Source organism: Vulpes vulpes, chromosome 8, assembly GCF_048418805.1.
Source record: "Vulpes vulpes isolate BD-2025 chromosome 8, VulVul3, whole genome shotgun sequence".
NCBI classification, from domain to species: Eukaryota; Metazoa; Chordata; class Mammalia; order Carnivora; family Canidae; genus Vulpes; species Vulpes vulpes.
In genome coordinates this window covers 3,402,258-3,412,210 of record NC_132787.1, presented here as the reverse complement: position 1 = coordinate 3,412,210, position 9,953 = coordinate 3,402,258, and the positions used below count along the sequence as shown (strand labels likewise).

The window sequence follows — 9,953 nt, the reverse complement described above, 5'->3', positions numbered from 1 at the left end:
AGATGGAGAACGCCTGACTGGTCCCTTGGGCCCCGGCATGGTCCCCGGCCGGGGCCTCTGGGTCTGGAGCCACCCCTGGGCCAACTGGGCGAGAGGGACACGCAAGCAGGGAAAAGCATGGCCATCAAGGGCTGTTCCTTCAGCAGAGCTGCGGGGTGTGGGGCCCTCCTGGAGGGGGCCGGGGCCAGGGAGACAAAGTAATTGACGTGTCCGCACGTCCTAGTGATGGCCTGGCCACAGATGCCCCTTGTAGTACCTCCTCCTGCTTGTGTTTAATTACGGGGACACCCGGACACACATTTGCAAGAAAACTGTGCAAGTCAGTGCGCTGCTCCCTGTCCAGCTGTGGCCCACAGCCTCGCGGGGCCAGGCGCCCTGTCGGAGGGGAGCGCAGAGCTGCCGGCAGGAGGCCAAGGGCGCGGGGGGGGGGGGGGGGGGGGGGGCATGGGGGGGGTGACCAGGCTCAGCCACCAGCAGCGCGATAACAGGTAAACCAGGGACACGCCGGCCTCGGTCCAAGTCCTGGCTCTGCCTTGACGCCTGTGGGACCTTGGGCAACTGGCTTCGTCTGTGCCTCAGTTTCTCCACTGAATGGAGGCCCCAGTGCCACCTGCCTCACAGGGCCAGCGGGGAGCACTGGATCACCAGGCATGGCGGGACAGGCGCTCCCCGTGTTGCTCCTCGGGTCCTGGGCTCGGCGGCTCGGCGGCAGGCTGGGCCTGGGGCGAGGGGCGAAGGCGAGGGGCGAAGGTGTTAGCTCCCCTTGGGCTTCCCGGCCCCAGCCGTGTTGCCCGGCCCAGCTTGCACCTGAGCCTTTCATCCGGGTGCCCGCCGGCGGCCCCCCAGGGGTACTCCCCGGGTCCCCAGGACAGAGGCGCGGTGACCAGGGTGGCCCAAGCCCGTTGTGGGCACGTCCTTGTTATGCTGGGGCCCCCACTGCCACTCCCCACTCCCAGAATTACGGACTGGACGACAGTGGCCTGAGTTCCTTACTACGCAGCGGACGAAGAGGGCCCAGGCCTCGACCATCCAGGCCAGCAGGAGTTTCCTAGTGACGTCGGCCTCCCTGAGCCCAGCACCGCCTTTGGGCCCGAGGCCTCCGCGTCGCCCTGGCCCGGGCTGCTCGGGGGACGCACCGGTTCCGTGCACAGAAGAGTCCGACGACGCTGCAAATAGAAGCTGGAGAAATAGGGGCGGGAACGGTTACCTCGCTTGTAAATGGCAGAAGCTGAGCTCAGCGTTCGGGGGACGTGTGGCCTGAATGTGGCCGGGCGGGCGACACGTGTGTTGTGTCTTGAATGAATGACCAAGGGCAGTTGTAACCAGTCCTGGGCGGTCCCGGGAAAGTTCTCCCAACAAGAAGCGCGTCAGGGTGCATCGTGAGGAGCGAAGAGCCGAGGGTCCCCTGCGCCGGGAACCCGGGGGAGGGACTGTCACCCGGCAGGTGGCTCGGCTGCGATCCCGTGTCACCCTCGCACAGGGAGGTGCCGCGGCCTCTCCGACCCGAAGCAGGCCCTCGAGAGGAGCATGAGGAGAACAGGGAGGAGGCTGGGGGGCCCTGACCGCTGGCTCGTCCCGTCCCGGTCCCGGGAAGGGCGTGCGGGACCCAGAGGTCCCGGAGGCCCGCGAGGGGACCCCTGTGCAGCAGGTCGGGGAGGCCGCCGAGGCCGGGTCGGGCCGGAGGGGGAGAGGAGAGGGTGTGGGCCACGTGGCAGAGGCGCGGGTGGAATGTTCTGCGGGCGCTGGGTCGGGCTGGCTTGCTTGCGGCTCCAGGGCCGGGCGGGAAGCAGCTGCTCGCCCAGGTGGAGACGCAGAAAAGGGGACTTGAGGTGACAGGTAAGCAGCCAGGGTTCCCCGGGCCCCGAGCCACCCTCGGGGACAGGTGGCTGGGGCTCCGCAGGACCTCACCCCGGGGCAGCGGGAGGCGCTGCAGGAGGCTCATCGGCCTCGGCCTCGGGGGGCGCGAGCTGGCGGGGCTCCGGGTGAGGCCCAGGGCCGCGGCCACCAAGGGGCAGACGTTGTGGGGCCGGGGCGGCGTGGGGCGCCAGCCTCTCCAGCCTCACCCCAGACCAGAGCTGGCGCGGGGACAAGGAGGACTCCCGGCCAGCCAGCCTCGGTCCTAAGGCCGCAGAGCGGTCCAGGCTGGAGGCGGCGCTGCCGGGGCCCCGGGGGTGCGGGGTGGACACCAGGCAGCGATGGGGGCAGACGGGGATGAGGCGCGGCGGCGGGGTGAAGGGGTGGGCGGGCAGCAGGGGTGTGGGCCGCAGGCCAGCGGCGAGGTCGTCTGCTGCTGGGGCCGAGCAGGAGGTTGGGGCCTCGGCCCTTTGGGTCCCCACTGCTCCAGGGCAGGGTCTTTGGGTCACGTGTGTCCTAGGGTGCACGGACCTAGGTTAAAAAGATAGGGTTCCAGAATGACATAGAGGGCGCTTTCCTGGCTGTCCCCCGCCCCCCCTGCTGTGATAGGACCTCCAGGCTTGCTCGCTCGTTCTTTTTTTTTTTAAAAAAAAAGCTTTATTTATTCATGAGAGACACAGAGACACAGGCAGAGGGAGAAGCAGGCTCCCTGCGGGGAGCCCGATGCGGGACTCGATCCCAGGACCCCGGGGTCATGACCTGAGCCAAAGGCAGACGCATAACCGCTGAGCAACCCCCCAACCAGGCGTCCCCTTCCAGGCTCTCTTAAAAGACCCCAGAGCTGACTCGTGTTGCTCCTGAACATGGTGACCTCAGTGACAATCTCTCCGTGCCAGGCCCCAGTTCCAGCTCTCTGAGCCATGCCCGCTGCCGAGCAAGACCCTGCCACCACCGCTGCCTCCATCACCCACCGCGGACATGCTGCGCCAATCCATGCTGCCCGGGGCCGACACCCCACGCACCAGGGCGCTCTGGGCAGCAACGCTGAGCCATCCATCCTGACCGGGGTAAGGAGCCCCTCTCCCAGTCCGGGCTCCCTGCGCGGATGGGTTCCCAAAGCCTCTGAGTTGCCCTGGCTCCTCCGGTGTGCCAAAGGGAGAGTGTTCACTGCTGGGAGGCCCACGTCCCCACTGGGAGGCCCATGTCCTACAGAGAAGGGGATGGAACAGGTGAACCTCTCCTACTAATTCCCTGCTCTGGTCCGCCCAGTGGTGTCCCATCCATGTCAAGGTCACGCGGGCAGCAGAGGCCGTGGGTGGGGGCGCTCCTGGTGGGAGGTACGGGTAGAGCCGGCTCGCTGCTCACGAAGCGTCCCTGATACGAGAAGCTGCCACACCCGGAGGGCTTAGCGGACGTCGAACACTGGGCCAAGTCCTCTAGGTGTACAATTCATTTAACTCTACAGCAGCTCTTTGGGGTAAACATGGTTATTCCTTTTTTACGGGTCTGGAAACTGACGTTAAGGAGGTTAAGTGATTTGCCCGACGATGTGCAGCCAGGAGATGTCAGAGTTAGGATTCAGACGTAGGTCTTTCTGGGTCCAAAGCGCATTGACGCCCCAAACCACATCATTGTTCATTGTTCTGACCACACTGGTTCAGCTTGTCCAGTCGCCTAGGCCCGATGAACATTTTTTTGAGGGCTGACTCATTTGGTTTGGCCATATCCGCACCGACGCGCTCACTGATTCAACAAGTGATGCTGGTGCCAAGCACCGCTCCAGGGCTGAGGACGCGGCGGCGAATAAACGCAGGGTGCTTCCAGCGCAGAAGGGGTGACCTAGGTGAGCACGTGCCCCTGCGGGGGCGGCCGACCTCCCCAGCAGGATGCGCTGCTTGGAAAGCTCCTGGAAGGGACCTTGGTCCCGGGGTTGTCGCAAGGCCCTGGGAAAGGAGACGTCAGGAGGTATGGTTCGGGGCCTGACTGCTCTCGGCCTCTGTGTTCCTCCTCGGTGCAGTCCCGGGGTCGTGTTTCGTGGGATTCGTGGGGGTCTTCCACGGTCGATGTCCCCTGAGTCTGCTCAGGGCGAGCAACCCCGGGCTGTAGGTGTGGTGAGGCCGCAGCCCGCAAGACTGGACGGCTCTGAGGCCGGGGACCCAGGTGGCTAGGGGGCTCCCACCGGGGGGGGGGGCTGGGATCCGATGGGTGAAAGCTGGAGCTAGTGGCACCGGGGCAAGGGAGTCCCCCTGGGGACCTCGACCCTCAGGGGCCCCCCTGGGGCAGACTGGTGCCCACGTTTATGGGGCCTCCTAGGTCTGCCACATTGACCTTGACGAGAGTCCGAAGCAGGGGGTTTGTGGCCTCCGATCTCCTGCCTGGAGAAGGCAACACAGATCCATTCATTTCATCACTGAGTCACAGACTCAGCCTTATTCAGCCTTCAATGAGTTACTGGAAAAATCTAAGCAGAAGGCGGATGCGTTATGTCCCGGGAGGGATGGCCACAGCCCCAGACACCCCTGCGACCTTGCAGACCAATCCCTGTGGCTGGAGTGTTCGTCCCACTGCCACAACCAGGACGGGGGTGGGGGGATTGCCCACCCACCGAGGAAGGAGACACCTGCCCCGGCCTCTGCACCAGCTTCTCCGCGGGGGTGACAGAAGCTAATCACCTGCACCAGCTCGTCCTTCCCACCCACGTCTCCCCTCACGAAGGGCCAACAGGCCGAGGAGGCTCCGCGGGGCTTCATCCTCTTCAAGCCCCAGCTCCGGGCCTCGCCTGCTTCCTGGCCCTCGCCGTGGGTGCCCAGCCCCGTGGGTGCCCAGCCCCGTGGGTGCCCAGCAGGGCCCGGCCGGCCGCGGCCCCCTCCCGTCTGCCGAGCCCTCAGCCTCACCCGGGGACCAGAAGCGGGTGAGCTGCACGGATGCCGCGGGCCTGGACAGTGGGCTCGTCCTTCCTGTTTCGCAGGAAGTGCAGCTCCCAGCTGCTTAGTCACTTGGCCGAGATCACGGAGCCGCCGGGGGCCCCATATGACTCCGAAGCACTTTCCTCTTTCGACTTCTTTCATTTACCCCCCAGAACCTCTGGGGGAGGCTCCTTGAGCCTTTTACGCTGATGTTTGTTATCCAGATACGACATCATTTCCTCCCGCTAAACATGCTTTTTCCTACTCCTTATTCTGCTCCCTGCCTGCACCCAGGGAGGCTGTGCGTGTTCATAGGAAGAGGTTCCTCCCCCGGCGCCCCAGCCCCCGGGGGCCCCCAGATTCCCCTCTACTCAGCCGGAAGAGCGACTCCAGAAAGTTCCCTGCCAGCGCCTTAGACTGCGAAGCGCAGGTGTCTCTGAGCTGGAAGGAGTGAACGCGCAGAGGGCCAGGCCCCGGGGCCACGCAGGACCGGGAGCCTGTCCCTCCTTTCTCCTTTGCTGGGTCGGAAAGAGCCCGAGCGCCCGGGGAGCAGCTCCCGTCCACCCGGCTCGTCCCGCTGCGGGGGGCTGATGGGCCAGGCGTCCTTCTCCACAGCAGCCCTCTTAGCAGACGGCATCTTATTTGATCTCAAAACCGCCTGTGAGCAATTATTCTTATTTCCTTTTTAGAGATGAGAACACTTGGGGGCCCCCGGGCCTGTCCGCGCTGTCCTGGCTGTCCCGTGCGGCCTCCTGCCTGGGTCCATACACGTCACACTCCTTCTCCGAGCGGACCTTTACCTGCGGTTTGTTTCACGGGTCGGATCCTGAACATTTACTATAAACGGAAATCACAGAACTGTGGTGCCATTTCCGTGGATGACCAGTTGACGTGGCTCAGCTGGTCCTCGGCTCAAGGCCTCTGTGGGGCGTAATCAGGGAGTCAGTCAAGGTTCCTGTCTCATCTGAGGCTCAGCTCCTCCTCCAAGATCACTGGGTGGTTGGGAGAATTGCGGCCCTTGCAGCTGTGGACTGTGGCCCTCAGCTCCTGGAGGCCACTCGTCTCCGCAGGCACCTTACAGCAGGGGCCAGCAGGAGAGCACCTGGCTCGCCTGATTAAGCCAGGCCCACCCAGGATAACCTCCCTTCTGATGACCTGAGACCAACTGATCAGCCAACTTGAGTTACATCTGAGCAATCCCGAACCTTGGCTGTCTGATGGCACAGACAACCACAGAGGGGCATCCCCTCACCTTTGCTGTAGCCTGGTGGTCAGAAGCAAGTGCTTCTAATCTTCCGGCTTCCACCCACACTCAAGGAAGGCGATTATGCAAAGGTGTGGATGCCAGGAGCCGGAATCACCAGGGGCCATCTGATGACTCTGCTCACTGCAACCAAGTATAAGAGTCTGCAAAGATGGGGGCATCTGGGGGGCTCAGCGGTTGATCGTCTGTCTTCAGCTCAGGTCGTGACCCCGGGGTCCCGGGATCAAGTCCTGTATCGGGCTCCCCACAGGGAGCCTGCTTCTCCCTCTGCCTGTGCCTCTGCCTCTCTCTCTGGGTCTCTCATGAATAAATCTTAAAAAAAAAAAGTTTGAAAAGACAAATAATATGAAAGAGAACAAAAAGACAAAACTCAATAAATCTATACTTCTGCCACTGAAGGGAACCATTGGTAACATTTTGTTATATTTCCTTCCAGTCTTTTTCGAGCCTATTTCTTTTTATGCTGCTAAAATCACGCTGTATGTACAATTTAAATGTGGTGGTTTTTTTTTTCTTCTTTACCACTATCAGGTCATGAGAAGGTCATTGCAAACATCATTAATGACTGCATAAGCGCCTACCAGGGTTATATTATGATTTATGTAACCAATTCCCTACCACTGGCCAAGTGTCTTGGTAATGTTTTGCCTAATATGATCAACACTGAGACAAACTTCTCGGAGCATAATTTCCTTCCATATGTCACATTATTTGTTTAGAATAGATTTGACAAAGGAAATTATTAGCCTAAAGGGTATAGCAATTTGTAAGACGCTTGATACAACTAACTCACTGCTTTTCCCAAATGCACCACCTGCCACACACCCAGCAGGGGAGGCGCATGCCCGTTCGCTGCATAGGTCATGGTTCAGGACCTCTTCGTTTTGGTCCAGTTGAGGTGGTTGAGACTCCCTGAGCAGGGCCACAGGCTATCCGGTTCCATGTCCCCACTACACTGGGCGCCTCCTCCAAAACAGGTAGGGGTAGCCCAGTTTCATCATCAGCTCCCACGACTTGAACAGAACCTTTACTACAACTTTTCTCCAGTCTGGAGAAACCCATAGCTGTCACATGTCACCTGCGTGAGGTACGGATGCATTTCAAGAGAAACAGGAAGTTCAAGAAATATTTGGAAATTTAGAAAATCTGTGCCCAGATTCCGGGGGGATTTCTTCCTGTCCTGGGGAAACCCCCCTACCTGCCAGTTTCTTAGAGAACAGCTTCCCCCTCCCCTGGTGAGATTCAGATGATGGAGAGGAGAGATTCCTTTTCTGTGCCAGGACCAAGCATGTCAGTGATTAAGGAAAACGCCTCTATTTTTCTATTCAGATTCACAACGCTTCCGACACTGGATCTGTGGGTTCTGCACAGGATAAGGGCTCAGTCCCACAGGACTGCCTCCCCCGGCCCCCCAACACACACCTCCGATGCCAGTTGCCAAGGAGTGGGTCCCCAGGTTAGCCACAACTTCGGTCCAACTTGGCTACAAATCAGAGGTTCCCACGACCCCTTCTTTCAGGTTTGACAGTTTGCTAGAGTGGCTCAGAGAAGCCGGGAAAGCAGTTTACCCTACTATTGCCGATTTATTTCAAAGGACATCTTCAAGGATACACATGAACAGCCAGATGAAGAGGTAGATAGGGAGAGGTACAGAAGGGTCTTGAGCACAGGAGCTTCTGTCCCCATGGATTTGAGGGGCGTCGCCCTCCCAGCAGGTGACTGTGTTCACAACCCGGGAGCTCTATGAACCTGTACTTTTGGGATTTTTGTGGAGGCTTCATCACTTAGCCGTGATCGATTATTAACTCCACTTCTAGTCGCACTCTCCTTCCTAGAGGACGGAAAGATATCCAAGCTTCTGATCATGGCTTGGTCTTTCTGGTCGCCAGCTCCCATCCGGGACCCACCTAGAGTCAACTCATTCGAAACAAAGCATGCTGCGATCACCCGGGAAAGTCCAAGGGATTTAGGAGATGTGTGTCAGGTGCCTCTATCCCTCAGGAAATGGTGAGGGTCCCAAGAGCTCTGTGCCAGGAACTGGGAGCAGAAACCAGGATCTATTTTCTATTGTTTCGTACTCAGGATCACCCCCTTTGTGCTTCTCTGCTCCTCTCTTGGGGAGCAAAGGCGAGCCCTTGAGCATTAGTGAGCCCTCTCCCTGCTTCTTGGGGGCCCAAACTCCACTGGCCATCCAGCTCCTTGCCCAAGCTCCGCCCCTCGCTCGCTGCGTGACCCTGGCTAAGACACTTCCCGACCTCGGTATCAGCTTCCTTCTCTGTAAAGAGAAATTGCTGGATTTCAAAGAGTTTAAGGCCACCTCCATCCCCATCGCTTTGTAATAGATTTGGAATTACTCTGCGACAACACAATGTACGTGATGTGTATTTTGTGGCACGTAAATATCATGCGACGCCATTCACGGAGAGGATGGGCCTGTGCATTGAATCCACAAGCATTTACTGGGCGCAAGCAGAGCTGACACTGAGCTGAGAGAGACAGAAATGATGTCAAATAAGAGGATCTGAGGGGCTGGCATCATGGGACTTGTGTCCCAAGGAAGGTGGGCTGAGGGTGAGGGCCCGAAGTCATGGCATGGGGATACGCCGGCCTGGCTCCCTTGCTCTCGGGTCCCAGCAGCCATGGGACCACCTTCCTCATTCCTACTAGTTCTGGGTCGGGGTCCCGAGGTCCTGCTTTCCTGGTAGGCCACTCTGAGGGCCACCAGACTCTGAAAACAACTGCAGCCAGCATCCCACAGCTGCATGGGATGGGGTGCCTGGGGCAGACAAGTTTGCCAACCCCCCTGCACAGGGCCTGCTGGTCTCTCCTGGGGAGGAGAACAGAGACAGGGCTGCCTCTCCTGCCCTGGGGCTTCCGGGGCCCCTCTATGGACTGCCCTGAAAGGTGCCCCACCGAGAGGGGGAATGGGAGCTGGAACTCCTCTTACCAAGCGAACACACCACACCCGTGCCCTAACATGGCTGTGTCTGGGCCCAAGGAAGAACTCCTTTTTCAAATTTGCACAAAGATACCATCGGGGCTGAGGGTGGCTCTGGGTTTCCTGAGTCCCTGTAATCTCTCCTGTCACCTCCTTGGTTGATCAACCCTTGGCATAGGTCTTAGAGTTCCTCACCTCTTCTCATTCACTGAAGTGCAACTCTGGGACTTTGTGACCCGCCCCTGAATTCCTGTTTCCCCCTCATTGCTGCCCCAGCCTCACACTTCAGACTGATTCTCTCACTGGCTCGTTCACTACCTGAGCCGAGAATCAGTATATCTGGGGAAAGCCAGGCTTCCGTGGAAGCAAAGTGCCAGAAGCATCAGTAGAAAAGTTCAAAAGTATAGGGAAGTATGGGGCACCTGGGTGGCTCAGGTGGCTGGGCGTCTGCCTTTGGCTCAGGTCGTGATCCTGGGGTCCTGGGCTCGAGTCCCAGATTGGGCTCCCTGCTTCTCCCTCTCCCTCTGCCTCTCTGTCTCTCATGAATAAATAAATAAAATCTTAAAAAAAATATATATAGGGAATTATGTTCCCAAAAGAAAGGGGTTTCCTAAGGACATAGGCAAAGGGACTGGTTAGGGAGAGGCCACACGGGCCTGGCATAGAGGGCTAGGCTGGTGGGCACGTGAGAATAACAAGTCTACATCCAGAAGGGGCTTCGGGGCAGAGCAGGTGCTTTCTGCTGTTCTCCCCAGGACGCACAGGCTGCAGGGCATCAGGGGCCTGCTGGGAGCTGCTAGTAGGGCCGAGGGGCAGCGACAGGCTAATATCTATAAAATGCCTCGAGCACCGTCTGGCACACGGCAGCTGCCTCGTAAGTGTTTGATGCACGAATACAAACTCCGCACTGACACTTCCGCTGCCCTTTCTCAGAAGGCGGCTTTGCTTCAAGGAAACCTCTCGTGCCTCAGCCCAGCCCAGGAGGACCCCA

General features: G+C 59.4%; 1 long non-coding RNA gene across 1 annotated transcript; it reads left to right on the top strand.

Annotated features, from left to right (window-relative positions):
- The first annotated feature begins 2,611 nt into the window (after positions 1-2,611).
- On the top strand, positions 2,612-6,712 carry LOC140599871 (uncharacterized). Its single transcript, XR_012002860.1, has 2 exons — positions 2,612-2,921; positions 5,450-6,712. It is a non-coding gene; the product is annotated as an uncharacterized lncRNA (long non-coding RNA).
- Positions 6,713-9,953: the final 3,241 nt, after the last annotated feature.